This window comes from Panthera onca, chromosome B3 (assembly GCF_046562875.1).
Source record: "Panthera onca isolate mPanOnc1 chromosome B3, mPanOnc1 haplotype 2, whole genome shotgun sequence".
NCBI classification, from domain to species: Eukaryota; Metazoa; Chordata; class Mammalia; order Carnivora; family Felidae; genus Panthera; species Panthera onca.
In genome coordinates, this window is record NC_138344.1 from 110,866,039 (window position 1) to 110,881,989 (window position 15,951).

Below are 15,951 nucleotides of genomic sequence, written 5' to 3' on the forward strand. Positions count from 1 at the left end.
CACTATAATAGTTGGTTAACTTACACTAGTGCCTTAATGCCATAAAGATTTATTCCTTGCTCATGTCACAGTCTGGTGCTTGTAGGGTGATTCTCCTCCTAGTGGACCCTCAGGGATACAGGTAACCTATCTCTATCTTATAATGAGACCATCTGATCTTCAAAATCACCAAGGAAGGAGAAGAAAGAACTGGAGGTTCTCACAGGGACACTTATAACCAGATTAGGAAGTGACTTAATATCATTTCTGTCCACATCTTGTTGGCCAGAACATGGATCCAACTAGACTAGCAAGGAGGCTGGGAAATATAAAGGATGAGAGTAACTTGTGCTGCTCTGAGTCTAGAAAGCATTGGAAGATGACTCTAGCATTTGAAGAAGATTGTAAGGTTATTATGGGAAATCTGATGCACTTTATTCAACTTTCATTTCAATTATAATAAAAAAAGTAATATCCTTTCTCTTGTGCAAGCCTTTTAATGAGCATCTGTATCTAGCATGTTGGTTTTTCTAGAACTGTATAGGTGGGACGTCATGAATTATAAATGCAGAAGTTACCTCCAGACATCATTATATGGTTAATGCTACTCTTCCAGAGCATGACTGACTTAAAGCTAAAACTATTAAAAAATTATATATATATATATATATACACACACATTCACACACATATATATATATATACGTATATAGATATATACGTATCTACGTATCTACGTAGATACATATATACATATATATGTATCTACGTATACAGATATATAGATATATACGTATATATATGTGTGTGTATATATATATATATTTTTTTTTTTTCCAAGTTAGTTTGTATCTGTAAAAACTTGTCTTCATCTGCATGTGATATTGGAATTTAGATTTGTTGTGAGGAGTGTAAAGTTTATCCCAGGTCCTTTGGTGGGCAAAGTGGCAAGTGGTAATTGGGAGACAATGAAGAATGGATTAAAAACTCTCCTACTACAAAATCAAAATTATCTGTGTGCAACCCTGTTTACCAGAGCTCCAGTTAGCCTCTTTGTTACTAAGTTAAGCTCATAGAAGACAAAGGTACTCTTTGAATATTCAAATTTTGATTGCAGAGTCTCAGACAATCAAAATAGACCCCGACCAATCAGAATTTTGCCATATTGGTGAACATTGGCCCTGATATACAGCCAAGTACACTTTAGTTACAAGATCATGAGGAATCATGCATAGTTTAAATAAATATTTCAGACTCATCCCTATGGTTTCCATGTGTCTTAGACTTTCCAGGAAAATTCAGATTTTAAATAACAGATTTAATTGTTAGATTTAGTTTCACTCCATTTGGTGACTGAAATATGGTCACTACAGCCAAATCTATCTGAGAGAAGTTAGTAAATGCATTCATTGTAAGTTGGAGGGGAGAACTAATCAAGCACATTTTGTTTTAGAGGCACACAGAATATTAAAAGTGAGAGGGCTGCATAGATTGTTTTATTAGGCCCTCATTCTTAAAATGAAAAATACTCCTATAAAAGAAAAGACAAAGTTAATTGGATTTCTTCTGTTATTTAGGAATATGGACATAAGTATGTATAAAATTTCTCAGGATACTGTAAAAATAGCTATTAAAAGGTATTACAACTTCCTTGGAAACCATTTGCAGGCTCTAACAATATGTTAGGACAAAAACGACTTTTTTTTAGTCAAATCCTTTCTGCTGAAATAGTCACATTCTCATTCATTTATTCATTCATTAATTCATTTAATGTTGTTTGAGCATCTCCCATAGGCTTAGCACTAATCTAGGCACTGGGGATACAATGCTGAATCCATTCTGGCTCAATGATCTTTTGTTAGGATTTTGATTTTTCGAAAACAAAACATTGAGCCTGTCAGAATGAACAGAATATTGGTTTGGGATCAGAAGACCTGAATTCTACATGTGATTATACTGAACTATGAATTATATTAATGGTATCAAATAACTAGTCACCCAAGCCCTAAATCTCCTTCATCTTTAGTCACTTTTTCACATCATAAGTTACCACATTCTTCACAATTTCTAAAATTTACTTCCTGCTGTCCATTTCATCTTCTGGTTGTTCTCGTTTAAATTATTTTCTCCAGGGCCATGCAACATGTTATTGCGTAGGTTATCTACTGCATGTGGCAGAGGCCTTAGTGCTCACCAAACATCTCCCTTGTTGTTATGTCAGAGCCATAGGACTTCTGTTGCCACTATTTATATATTAGATATTCATAAACCCTGTGTTTCAACACCTGATAGAATCAGCTTTTAATGAAACTTGTCTGTAGATTAGCTTTTAAGATGTCTGTCTTAAAAATATAAAATAAAATATCTGTCTTTCCTATGTGAAGACAGTTTTGTTCCATTATCATAGGGCTTCACCTTTTTGCTGATTTTTTTTTTAATGTTTATTTATTTTTGAGACAGAGACAGAGCGTGAGTTGGGGAGGGGCAGAGAGAGGGAGACCCAGAATCGAAACAGGCTCCAGGCTGTGAGCTGTCAGCACAGAGCCCGACGCGGGGCTCGAACCCACGAACTGTGAGATCATGACCGAGCCGAAGTCAAACGCTTAACTGACTGAGCCACCCAGGCACCGCCCCCCCCCCCCCCCTTTTTGCTGATTTTAAAAGAAGCTATGAGTGTTGCATTTACATAACTCATGATTTCTTCCAAGCTCACTTTGTGACAACATAAGGGGAGGGCTGAGTTATTTCGTTGGTGAGAAGCTAGATGGTCCATGTGGAGACAAACTCCAACAGAGTCCACCTGACTTCATAAAGAAAACATTTACTGGAAACAATGCATTGGAAAATTAGCAAAGACCAATGTGGAGGCTGAGATTGAATTGAGTTGAATTGATAAGTACTGAGAAGAGAAGGACAGAGTGGTAAGATCCCTATGTGAATATTAGTGGGCTGAGGAGAGTTATAGACAACTGAAGGAGAAAGTGAAGGAAAAGAAAACAGCAGGATGTTAGAGATGTCAATTCCTGTGTGTACCCACCCCCTACTTCTGCTAAAGAGTTTGCCATGCTCAGGCACAAAGCCCCTGCTGAAAGGGCAGCCATCACCACTTTGACACAGTAGTTTGGACCAGAATTAACACCTGACTGAAGGCCAAAGACCTATTATGTGACTTCATAGAGAAAGACATGAAGACCCAACACGATTTCCCTCTGTGGAGAATGTGAATCAAGAAACTGAGAATTTGAAAGTTAAGATTGTGTCTTATGCTATGAAAAAGATGCAGTTATAAATGAACGGAAATCATGAGCCTGCAGAAACCAAAAGGTAAAACAAAAAATGGAAGTCAGTTGGTACTGAGAGAAGAGCAGAAGAGCAGAAAATGACATGGGATGAAAACATGGATCAGCAGATCTCCAGTTGCCTCAGTGGTTCAGCCACAGGATAAGTTTTGGTTCATGTATTTTGAAATGAAAACAGTTCAAATCCCCTTTTCCTTGGAGTAACCAAGTTACTTGGTTCCTTGCACCTTAAAGAGCTCGAATAAGTTGGATGAACTTTCAGCCATTTGACGGAAGTGCCCCCAAAGACAGGGAGTGTATTTTAAACTAAAAGATCTGAATTCATATTCAGCCTTGAATATGAGTATGTTGGCTCCACTTGACCCAATGTACACGAGTTTACGAGTAGACTTGTAAACTGTGTCAGCGCCGTTTATAGGGTGTTGTTTTTAGAACCTTTACTCTTTGTTTTAAATACCAACACTTGTGTTGTAGAATGTACTGCAAAACTGAAATGACATTCAACCTTTGGCTCAGGAAATCTTGTCAATCACCTGTTTCTTTTTCTTCCTGAGATTCTGTTTTCATGTCCTTTTGACTTTGGATGTAGATCAGATAATAATAATAGTGTCCACAAAGGCTTGCTTTAGCTTAAGGTTTTTGTAAAGCTATAAATGGCTAACATTTGTTGTGTGCTCTGTGCCAGGTACTGTTCTTAAGAGCCTTACATGTAATAACTCATTTTATAATCATAACAATACGGATGAGGTAGATAATATTATCATTCCCATTTTACATGAATGAAAAAATGACACATAGTTTCAAAAAGTTTCCCAAGGTCTCATTGCTGTTAAGTGGCAGTGCTTGGATTCAAATACAGTTAGAATCTACTTTCTGAATCTACTCTATACTGCCTTGTCCTCATGGAAACTAGAAGATCCTGACTAACCAGAGGTTACGAGTGCTTGATCCCCCTGGCAGTTATATCGCAATGAAAATTAATTAACTCATTCAGCAAGTATGATACACAGTGGTCATCAAGACAGAGAGGCAGGGTCTCTGCCCTCAAGGGACCTTCTGGTGTTTCAGACTTTTGTCAGTTTGGTTAGAGTTAATCTTCTCCCTCCGAATCTAATTTTCCTTCTGGTAAACTCGTAAGATAGAGTTTTTGCCCCTGTAACGCAGAACCTTGGAACTTTGGTGATGTTAGCAAGACTCATTCTTATTGGAGCAAGTATTTATAACATATTGACAGTGGTAACTCTTTTTCTTGGCTGGAATTTTTCTCTCTGATTTTTTTTTTTTCCTTTTGCTCCGATCCCATCTTTCCCCAGTCTGTATCTCCCCCCATCTCCAACTCCTGGTCTGTATCTTTGTTTTTGGTTAAAATTTTTAAATAGAGTAGTATGTACTTGTCTTTGTTACATTTCTTTCAAATCTTTTTGGATTAATTTCTCTTTTTGCGGAGCATTAAAGATCTAACTTAACATAATTTATCAAACTACTATGGTATTGTATCAGGATTAGTTTCTGTGGCATGTAATAGAAAGATTTCGAAAACTATGGCTTAAATAAGAGAGAAGCTTATTTATTTATATATTTATTTATTTATTCACATAAAAGAATTTTGGAGGTGAGCAGCCCAAGACTGCAATGGAGGTTCTGCAAAGTTGTCAGAGAGCCAGGTCCTTCCTCACTATTATGCTCTCTCCAAGGTTTGGCTATCCTCCTCATGGTCCAAGATGGCTGAAAGGGCCCCCGTCATCACATTATGGCCCGGGATGCAGAGAACAGGTAAGAAGCGTATATTCCTTTCTTTTTATAACTTTTTAAAATGGTTGTCTTTATTTATTTTAAGAGAGATAGAGAGCAAGCAGAGGAGGGACAGAGAAAGAAGGAGACAATCCCAAGCAGGCTCTGCACAGTGAATGTGGGGCTAGAACTCACAGTGAGATCATGACTTGAGCCAAAATCGAGAGTTGGGCACTTAACCAAGTGAGTCACCCAGGTGCCCCAATTTTATTTTTTAAAATAGAAGTCCCACACAACATTTCTGCTTAGATCTCAACAGCCAGAATTTAGCCATGTGGCCACACCTATGCAATGGAGACTAGAAAATACTCGTTTTTAGCTAAGTGGCAATATGGCCATCTGAAAATTGGGGGTTGGCTCTTATGGAAGAATGAGAAAACAGATATAGGGATATAATTGGAGTCTCTGCTACAGGTACATTACATATAGTTGATAAAAATTTATTGATTCATTTTTATAAACTTGATCATATTCTTAGAAGTAACACTCAAGTTGTTAAGATAATGAATTTAAGGATTTTCCTTTTCTTATTTTTTTTACTGATGATAACATAATATCGCATACCATTGCATTTATCAGATCTAAAATAAACCCACCTAAAATTAGTTTATGCAAAATAGGGAATATATTAGAAGAATATTGGGGGGAAACTTTGGAAGGGACAACCCAAAGCAGAAGGAAAGGCAGAGATTCTGCCAATGGTCAAGGAAACCTGGAGCTGAGAACTCCAGTATAACAAAGACACTTTCTTCATCTTCTCCTCTTCCCTCTGTCCATTGACTGTATTTTCTCAATTCAGAATGTGTTTCTCCACTTGGCCAAAAACAAAAACAAAAACAAACAAACACCACCACCCCCCTCAAAAACCAAAACATGTCCTATGACATCTTCTAGATTATATATCTAGCTGAGACTTGCGATGACCTCTCTTACAAAGTCTAAAAATCTTGGAGGACTAGCTTCATTGGCCCATCTTGGGTCAAGTGTCCACTTCTTGACCAGTTAGTTGTGGCCAAGGGCCAGTCAGTAGTAACAAGGCTTTTTGTGCTGCCATAATATGGTAGATGTGTGGAAATGGGAGGAGCAGGTACTGGCTATACAATTGTATAGGCTACACTAGAATTATACATGCTGGAAAAACACAGGTCAGTGGTCTGAATTAAAAAGGAGAACAGGATCTATGATAATGTAAAAAAAATTTGATTTAGCTATGAATAAACACCATTTGATAGATCTGCAATTATGGAATGTTTATTAAGTGTCGGGCATTGTGCTGAGTGCTTTTTACATGTTGAGTCATTTATTCCTCACAACTCTATGAGCTAGAGATTATTATCCTCTTTTACAGATGGAAAATCTGAGCTCAGGGAGTTTAAGTAACTTGTCCAAGAACATATTGCTAGTAAGTAAACTACATTTGTTTTAACTTCAGCATTTTTAACTACCAGGGTAATATACTGTCTCATTGCTTCTCTGTCTTCAGTTGGAAACTATGGTCATGTTTTCAAAAAAAAAAATTTTTAATGTTTATTATTTTTGAGAGAGAGAGAGAGAGAGAAAGAGAGAGAGTGAGTGGGGGAGGAGCAGAGAGAGAGGGAAGGAGACACAGAATCTGAGGCAGGCTCCAGGCTCTGAGCTGTCAGCACGGAGCCTGATGCCGGGGCTTGAACTCACAAACTGTGAGATCATGACCTGAGTCAAAGTCAGATGCTTAACCAACTGAGCCAGGTATCCCAAGAAACTATGGTTATTTTTGATGAAGCAATTATTAGTTATTTTCCCCCCTTAGTTCTGCCTTAACAAAGCTATGTGAACTTGATGAATCTTGTAGTGTATCTGGGTCTTAATCTCTTCATCTGTAAAAAGACTGGGTTGTATTACATTAATTTCCCCCCTTGTTAGTGCAGGTAATGTTTTATTTTTAAAGGCAAGAGTATGAGCTATGATATGAAAACAATTTTAATTCATCTAATATTTTTTTTTCAACGTTTTTAATTTATTTTTGGGACAGAGACAGACAGAGCATGAACGGGGGAGGGTCAGAGAGAGAGGGAGACACAGAATCGGAAACAGGCTCCAGGCTCCGAGCCATCAGCCCAGAGCCTGACGCGGGGCTCAAACTCACGGCCCGCGAGATCGTGACCTGGCTGAAGTCGGACGCTTAACTGACTGCGCCACCCAGGCGCCCCTCATCTAATATTTTTGAGTGCTTCTTGAGTCATATCTGTGTTATGAACTGTGATGAAATTAAAGATATACACGATGTAATTTCTGCTTATGGTGTTACAGAGAAACAAACAAAATTATTATTTTGCAGAATTAGAAGTCCAGAGAAGAGTAGCCTTCAGGAGTGATACAACCTGCAGCTCAAACATATCTTCAAGGGTTTTCCTCTTTGCCATCTTCAGTGTGTTGACTTCATTTTAAGGTTAATTCCTCTTGTGTTTGTTAGATTGCTGCCAGTGGCAATCTCTATTATGCGCTGACTCATTGTACCTGGTAAGCGAGAATCCTCTCCTCTAAGCAGGGAGTAAAAATCCTTTCCTTCAGTCTGACTGGGCCAGTACACCCCAGGGCTATCATGGTTTTCAGGTATATTAGGATATACCTGAATTAGAATTAGAATTAGAATTGTCTAAGACCTAATATAACCTAGATTCCAGGTCACGCTGCAGTAAAAAACAACCCCAAATCTCAGTGGTTTAAACAATAAAGGTATATTTTTTTACTCATGTATCCATCCTGACCTGATGAGGATGGAAGGTAGGGTGTTCCACATTGTCCCCTTTTAGGCACGTAGGCTGACACAGGCTCTATCATCTTCAATAATACTTGTTTTGATACTGGGGAAGAGTAAACATTGTAAGAACTTATACTTGCAATTAAATTCCATAGCTGGAAGTGATACATACCACTTCTACCTACAACCCTCTATAGACTAGTGACTATAACTAGTCACATGGTTCAGCTCAACTGCAAGGGTAGAGTTGAGCAGTAGCGATGTATTTGTGAAAATGTAATCTTTTTATATGCAAGGAAAGAGGGTAAGCAAGTCTCTACCATACTAGGGAATTAATTTATTGATTGACAGGCTAATTCAATTGCCCTTGTATAGCTAGAGGTTGGATGGTTACCTAAAAAACAAACAAACATAACAAAAAACGAACTCTATTAATGAGGAAGGAAGAGGAGTGGATGTGAATAATTACATTATATGATGCTTTATCTCAATGAAGAAGACAGAGATTTCAGCCATGGAGGAAAGTCATAGAAAGAGATAGTTTCATTAGTCTTTAAATCAATCACTTCATTTACTCTTCTGATTGGAAAGATTGTTCTCTTTAATGAGTGGGTGTAGACTGAATTTCTATTTAGGGAGTTGGTTCAAAGTGACTTTGAAATGTTTACTGGATTTCAAAGTATAGACTGTTTTTCCATATCTCGTTTTGGTTGCTGGCAGTGGTGTGTCAAGCTGGCTAGATTTATAGTTTTATTATTTTTTTAAGTTTATTTATTTTTGAGACAGAGAGAGACAGAGCATGAACGGGGGAGGGTCAGAGAGAGAGGGAGACACAGAATCGGAAGCAGGCTCCCGGCTCTGAGCCATCAGCCCAGAGCCCGACGTGGGGCTCGAACTCACGGACCGCGAGATCGTGACCTGAGCCGAAGTCGGACGCTTAACCGACTGAGCCACCCAGGCGCCCCTAGATTTATAGTTTTAAAACAGGCAAAGAACCAAAATTTCTCTAGACCACCCCCTTTATTTTACAGATAAGAAAACTAAGGGCCAAATGGGTTAAATGATTATCTCAAGGTCTACCTTTTTGCATGTAATAAACAGTGTTGTCTTTTGAATGATTTCCTGCAAAATGGAATCCTCTAAGTAGATGTATCCAGAGCAGTACTTAGAAAATAAGGACAATTAAAGATTATGAAGAAAGTTTCCATGACTGACATTCAGTTGTTTCACACTGGTCGAGATGGAAACATTTCTAAACGATCTGGTAAGTAGCTAATGCTGAGAACCTCTTTAACTCTTCTCTGTGACCTCATAGATTCCATTATAATAACAGGATCTACTTCAAGGGTTGATTTGAGAATTAAATGATGGAGGCAAGAGTTTATCATGGTACCTGACACTCAGCAATATTACACTTTGGCTATTATTTTTATTATAGTCATTAATAAAATGGTAGTAGTAAACTTCAAACTAGTTCCTGCATGAATGTTCACAACTTTGGAAATGTGATAATATTCAAGTTCATTAACTTTGATCTAGCTAATCTCTCAATAAAATGGCCACTCCTGTATTCACTTTAACTTTCATTTTCATCTTTTTCATTGTCTAATGGTTGACAACTTCTTGCCCCACCCGCAAGACCCCACAGCTCTGGTTGATGACTAAGAATTTGACGCAGGCTGCATAAAAGAATATAACATATCGACAAGGTTCTATTAGTTCTTGGGATAATATGACATAAAGAATGTTCTGCACATTCTCTTGCTGAGCAGAACTTATCTGTTAAGTTTCCAGATAAGCAAAGATGGGTCTAAAAGCTAGTTTGTGAAGGAAGGTTGGAGGAAGTGGTGGAACACTTGTACTTGCTTAAGCAAATATCAGAAACTAGGAGTGGTGAGAAGCAGAGGCAGGCAGCTGGGGTGAGAAGAGAGAGTGAGAGGGCCCCAGGAGCAGCAGTGGGTGGTGGGGGTGGGGCAGCTGGAGCTTGTGGAGAAAACATCCTTTGATAGAGATGTCTTCTGGTGGCTAGTAATGTTTAGAACCTTCTGGAGATACTTGCTCTCTCAGAAACTTAACCTAGCAAGAGAAAGGCAGAGTTTTAGTAATATTCCTCTCTGGAGAGAGTAAAAGAAATGTATTTTTTAAAAGCTGGAACTGTCGGGAATTTTTTTTTGGAAATTCATCATTGGCTTGGAACTCAGTGGGTAAAGGTTTGTTCCGAAAGTCAGTTGTATAACTGATACTTCAATTCTGAGGTGGCAGTTCAATCCTGGGCACGTCCTGGAAAGGGCTTTGTTAACAGTGTTTTGTCACAGGGTGAGAAGCACATTGCCTCATCACAGCACAATCAGAGCTGCTAGATAGATAGTTTCTGAGTATATTCTAGAGACACCCAAGTTATTGGCCTTTTAATATGTCATATACTATCCTACCAAGGTGCACTAAATCTTGGACAAACATTCCTAGGAAACTTTTTATTAAAAAAAAATTTTTTTAATGTTTTTATTTATTTTTGAGACAGAGAGACAGAGCATGAGCAGAGGAGGGGCAGAGAGAGAGGGACATTGAATCCGAAGCAGGCTACAGGCTCTGAGCTGTCAGCACAGAGCCTGACGCGGGGCTCGAACTCATAGACTGTGAGATCATGACCTGAGCTGAAGGCTGACGCTTAACCGACTGAGCCACCCAGGCACCCCTAGGAAATTGTTTTTTTTGTTTTTTTTGTTTTTTTTTTAAAGAAAAAGCAGGTAGAGAAGGTAAGTAATTTTTTTTTTTAATTTTTAAAAGATTTTATTTTATCTTGTAAGTTTATTTATTTTTTGAGAGGGAGAGAGAAGGACAGAGAGAGACAATCCCAAGCAGGCTCTGTGCTGTGAGTGTGGACTCTGAGGTGGGGCTTGAAACTCACAAACAGTGAAATCATAACCTGAGCCAAAATCCAGAGTTGGATGCTTAACAACTGAGCCACCCAGGTGCCCGAAAAGATTTTATTTTTAAGTAATCCCTGCACCCAAGGTGGGGCTCAAACTCACAACCCTGAGATCAAGGGTTACATGCTCCACTAACTGAGCCAGCCAGGTGCCCTGAGAAGATATGTATTTTAATTCCTACGTTTTTGGAAAGGAAAAATGAAGGCCAGATAAAAAACTGGAAGTCTTGAGGCAAATGTAAAATAAAGCTTTGAAGTTGGAGATCTTAAAGCATTATATAAGGTAAGCTTTAAAGTTAAACATGCTTGGTAAAATATTTTTAAACATGCTGTTTAAACTAAGAAGTAAATATCCATCTCACTTCTGACTTCTAAAAAGTATCTAGAGTGTGACTTATAAGACTTCAGCCTTTACCTCATCTTTGGCATAAACCTAAAATTTCTGTTCATTTCCAACTACCAAAGCTTGTGGCCCTCCAGGCAGAATTCCGTTCTATTTGTAAGCTTGGTACAGAAACCTTTTTAGTGGAGGACAGCAACCATGCATTCAGTAAAAAATTGTTGAATATGGATATACAAGCTCTCTGAACTGGAACATAATTCTGATTATGCTAGTATATTGTTTTTGTGTGACTTTAGATAGGTCACTCTACTTTTCCCTTAGTTTTATCTTCTTACAGGGAGATAACAGCCATAAAAACTACTGTAAACTACTTTGCTGAGAGCTTTTTCGTTAAAGGACTGACAATAAATATCAGAGTCACAAGGTCCAGCAAACCCAAGAATCTGAGCTTATTGAGGGCAGGGAACTTTTTTTTCTTCTTTGGAAATCAGTAGTTATCTTATTTGTTTTTTCTGTAATACAGTTCCTGGCCTATAAAAAGGTCTCAATAAACACTGTAAATTTATGAATGTTATTAGGCAGATTGCAGTCTTGGCAGACCAGTGCCTTGTAAATCTCTTTTCTGTGATCTTTTTCATACTCAGCATCTAAAACGCCGCTGCTATTTGTTCTGGGATAAGTACCTAAGCAAGGCACTTAAAAACACCCAAGTCTAGAGAAATAATTTTTCTGTCCTCAGGGCACCATCTCGCTTTCCACGGTACCGCGCTCTAGGCTTGGGATCTGGGTCCGGAGGCTACAGGGAAGAGTTGGGAACGGGAAGCTCATTCTCCGGCCGTCTGATTGGTCGGCTCGCACTCCACTCACATGGCTCGCGTCTTTGATTGGACCTCGTGGCACCCCCTCCCTCGGCCCGCGACTACTTTGTGTGCCGGGGCGGCGCGCCTAGGTCCTCCGGCTCAGCTCACCGTCTGGGCCGGTCTGACCTAGCTCTTCGGCCCACTGCTCTGCATCGCGGGCGCCAGGAATTTCCCGAGTGCGTGCGGGTAGGAAGCATCCTAGGGAACCCCTCCTCCCCAAAGTTCTCTTTCCCGTTTTGAATAAACTTCCGCCTCAAAGGGGCTGTCGCAGCCGCGGGTCGGGAGAGAGGCTAGGCATCAAACTCAGGCCCTTGTGGGAGGTCTTTCTGTCGGGGCAGATGTAGAAACAGTTCTCACAAGATAAAACAGGGCTCCGCTAGTTGCATGTGGGTGCGATGCCATTCTGTGGTCACGCCGCTAGCTGCAGCCGAACGGCCAGACCTGGGCTGCAGGGGCTGAGCAGCAGCGATCACCTCTAAAAAGTAGCAAGGAGCCTGCTTCAGTACTAGTGCTCCTTAGGGCCGCGGGCTGCACTGGCATGGGCCAGTCCTTCCCCCGGCTATCGAGAATATGGCATTCCCGGGAGATGGCGCTCCCGGGAGTGGGGAGTTCGGCTCGACTCGCCCCCAGCAGTCTCCGGCCTGAAGGCAGTAGAGGGCGGCCTGTGCTCGTGTAGGAGCCGGCGCCCTAGCGCAGTTGTTGCCCTGTTGGAAGTCTCCCGGTCCCTCTGTGGCCCGCGGCTCCCTGGCAGCGGATGCTGCAGCTACGCTATCCACGGCTCAGCTAGAAGGGGGCGGGAAGAAGCCGTGGCACATGCCAGGGTCGCCGTAGGTGGCAGCCGCCGGCGCATGCGCGCCCTCTCCCAGAAGCCTGTAACGCTGAGGGGCGCGCGCCCCCACCCGCGCGCGCACGCTTGCGCTAGCCAAGGCTTCCCCGCCTGCGCTCGTTGTCAGAGCCGCTCCGGCGCGTGCGCGCGTTATCTCCGGCAGACCCGAGTAGCCAGGTTCCCTAAGCTCCAGGCCCCCGCCCCACATCTCCCCCTCCCAGCCCCAGTCAACCCGTCCCCTTCCTCTCCTCGCGGAATGGGGCCGGCGCTGCTCGGGGTCGCGCGCCCGGGACCCGGCTCGCGCTCGGTCTCGCGCTGTCAGCTACTGCCCCGCTCGCGCCGCCTCGCGCTCTCGCTCAGTCAGTGGCGCCGAAGGCTCCGTTAAGCGGCGGCGGCGGTTCCTGTTTCCGTTTCTTCGTCTCCCTTCAGTCGGGAGTAGCATCCTCCACCCAGCCACCCCTCCCACTCCCCAACGGGGCAGCTGCAGCTGAGGGCTGTGGCGGCGGCGGTGGCGGCGGCAACTGGGGACGCCGGAGACCGCCTCTGCTCCCGCCTCGGGTAAGGGGGCGTTGGGAGCCGGGCCCCGCGCGCCTCGGGGTCTGGGGCTGGGCTAGCGCGGGGTCTGAGGAGGCTCTGGGGATGTGACTGGGGCAGTCGCCGCTCTTTTCCCCCAGGCGTTCCCCGGGCCTGTTGCTGCAACTGCTGCTTACCCAGCGGCTCCCGGAAAAGTGGGGAGTAAGCCCCCGGGACGTTCCGGCGCGGCCCGGGGGCGCGAGCTGAGGGTGAGGGGCGCCTGCCTCCGCGGGTGTCCTCGGCGTCGCGCATCCTTGCTTCGGGCAGGGGCCGAAGCCGTGGAGAGGAGAAGGGATGATGGGGGCGGGGGTGGGAGGTGTCCCTCTTCTCTCCTCTCCACCTACCTGCCCTTTTGCCAGCAACTCGTTCCCTGTAGTCACGGACTGTGGGGAGGAGGATGCTTGTACGTTTCCGGCTTTCGTGAGGGGTTCTCTGGCCAGAAATCGGGGAGTGGACCCGTACAAAGATCCGCTCCCGGCGAGGGGCCAATGCCGGGGCAGTTAAAGGCGTGAGTGCCACTGCATCCCCCAGTTGATGTGGAAATGATGAGCTGGCGGCTTTTGAGTATCTAAACTTATTTGGGAAGGTTAAATGAGCCCTTATTTATTAAAGAAGATTTGTCCTGCAAGAGTGAGTGGGTTGTCGGGTGCAGCACCTGTTCTTTTACTGTGGGGATTGCATGCAATCTTCAGCCATACAGAACGTCAGAGACGCAGTGTAAGTTAAATGGCAGTGACTTGGTTAGGGTTTATCCCTGGTGAGCTCTTAGCGTTTTGCCGTATATTATTAGACTTTTGATTGAGGCCTTGGAGAAAGGCACGAAGAGGTGTTTTCTTCTATCCATGTTTGAATTAATTTACAGTTGACTTAAGCCAACTCAAGGAGGCGAACCTAGGAAATTCAGAATCTCCAGTAATAACCCCAAACTTCAAGGTAACGCAGAACAAATTTCAACAAAAGTTTTCTGTCAGTTTAGAATTAAGCTCATCAAGGGTAACTGACCGAACTTTAACTTGGCTGTCTTTAGAAACTGTAGGCAAGGTTTCATTGCAGTTTTTTTTTTTTTTTTCTTTCTTGTTACTCCTGGGGTTAAGTGTATATTTATTTTCTTGATTAAATTTAAATTTCATGTTTTTGACGCATAATTCTTTTAAAGGGTGCATTATATAGAAAACATTTTAGGAGAGAAGTTAAACATAACAGTGCTGCACTGAAATAATAGAGTAAGTTGTATTCTCCCTTCTCTGAAATAACCTAAAAAAAACCCCTAAAACGTATGCTAAATGATAAGGTCTTGTACATTGCTAACCTTATGAGATATACCATGAACTGTGTATAGAAAGTCTTAATTGCTCAATATGAAAATACAGTATTAGGGTATTAAGGATAAGGTGGGCATTCAAACATTTGAATTTGTTATTTTACAGTTTAGTATGTAGAAATGTAGGGAGTTAAAAATGAATAGGCTGTAAGGAACATAGAAGATGGTTGGAGACCTGGATTTTCCTTTTGCTGCTTTTATAAATTGAGAATTGTACTTGAAGAGTTGAACAGCTGGAATGAAACTTGCATAGATTGCAGAAACATGCAAAAATGTATCTTTGATCAAGTAGTGAGTTAACATGAGTATATTGTGGTTTATTAGGATAGTGATTCAAAAATAATTCCCATAAAATATAGCACTATATATATTGTTTAGGATGTTCTTAAAGAGTCACTTGAAGTTATTTTCCTACAGGTCAGTTCTTTTTGAGATGTATGGAATTAAAAAAATAATTCTGTTTACATTATGCAGTGTTTGATTTCAGTTTTAATTAGTTATTTTAAGGTACTGGAATTTTCTTAAAAGAGGTGAATTTTGAAATTTGCTAGTGGTTTGGAAAAACTTGTGTTGTTGTTTATTTTTTTAAGTACAGTTATATTAGTAGGTTGGTCTGGAGGGGGAGCTAGTGCCAAAGCAAAGAAAGCATAGCTTAATATGTGTTTGAACTTTTAAAATGCCCAAACCCTGATTTTTATGACCTGAAGGAACATAAATTTTTAATTAAAAGAGTAAAGGAATTGATATGGGCATATATCTGTATATAGTTATTTGTGGAATATATATGTATATTATATATACATATATAATACATATATGTATGTATTATATATAATATATAATATTTATACATATATAATACATATATGTATGTATTATATATAATATATAATATATATACATGTATTATATATATAGTATTACAAATTAAATCTTTTCATGATCTGAAATAATAGAAAGTAGATGCTTCAGGTTTATTGAATTTCTCATTTAAAATCTCAGAAAATATGCCCCATATGTAGAATGTGTGATAGTAAGTTTCTTAATCTTCTTGTGCATTGCATCAGAGGGGAAATATATCTTAATCCTTTGTGCAAGTTGTATGTTCATAAATTTTTTCTTTATAATATCTATAGTCCTAAAATTTCAAAAATCAAGTAGAGTCTTACATAGACGAATATATTGACTGGGTAGTTAGTAAGCTAAATATTTATTAAGAGTAGAGATAATTTCATTAAGAAATGGACCCTTCAGACATCTGGAAAGCAGGATCCCAAGGTCACCTCTTAA

The 15,951-nt window shown here is 40.9% G+C and overlaps 2 protein-coding genes across 15 annotated transcripts in view; both read left to right on the top strand.

Moving 5' to 3' along the window:
- Positions 1-15,951, top strand: part of CHURC1 (churchill domain containing 1) — a 417,546-nt gene that overhangs the window by 368,440 nt on the left and 33,155 nt on the right. The window lies entirely within an intron of this gene.
- The window catches only part of FUT8 (fucosyltransferase 8), a 311,734-nt gene continuing 307,785 nt past the window's right edge, over positions 12,003-15,951 (top strand). For 7 of the 14 annotated variants that reach the window (XM_078448124.2, XM_078448121.2, XM_078448129.2 and 4 more), the window contains exon 1: positions 12,737-13,325. The gene's annotated coding sequence lies outside the window, so the exon portion shown is untranslated. Of the gene's footprint in view, positions 12,128-12,736; positions 13,326-15,951 lie in introns of those variants that run through there. The other 7 variants (XM_078448128.2, XM_078448123.2, XM_078448134.2 and 4 more) reach the window with 2 other exon arrangements.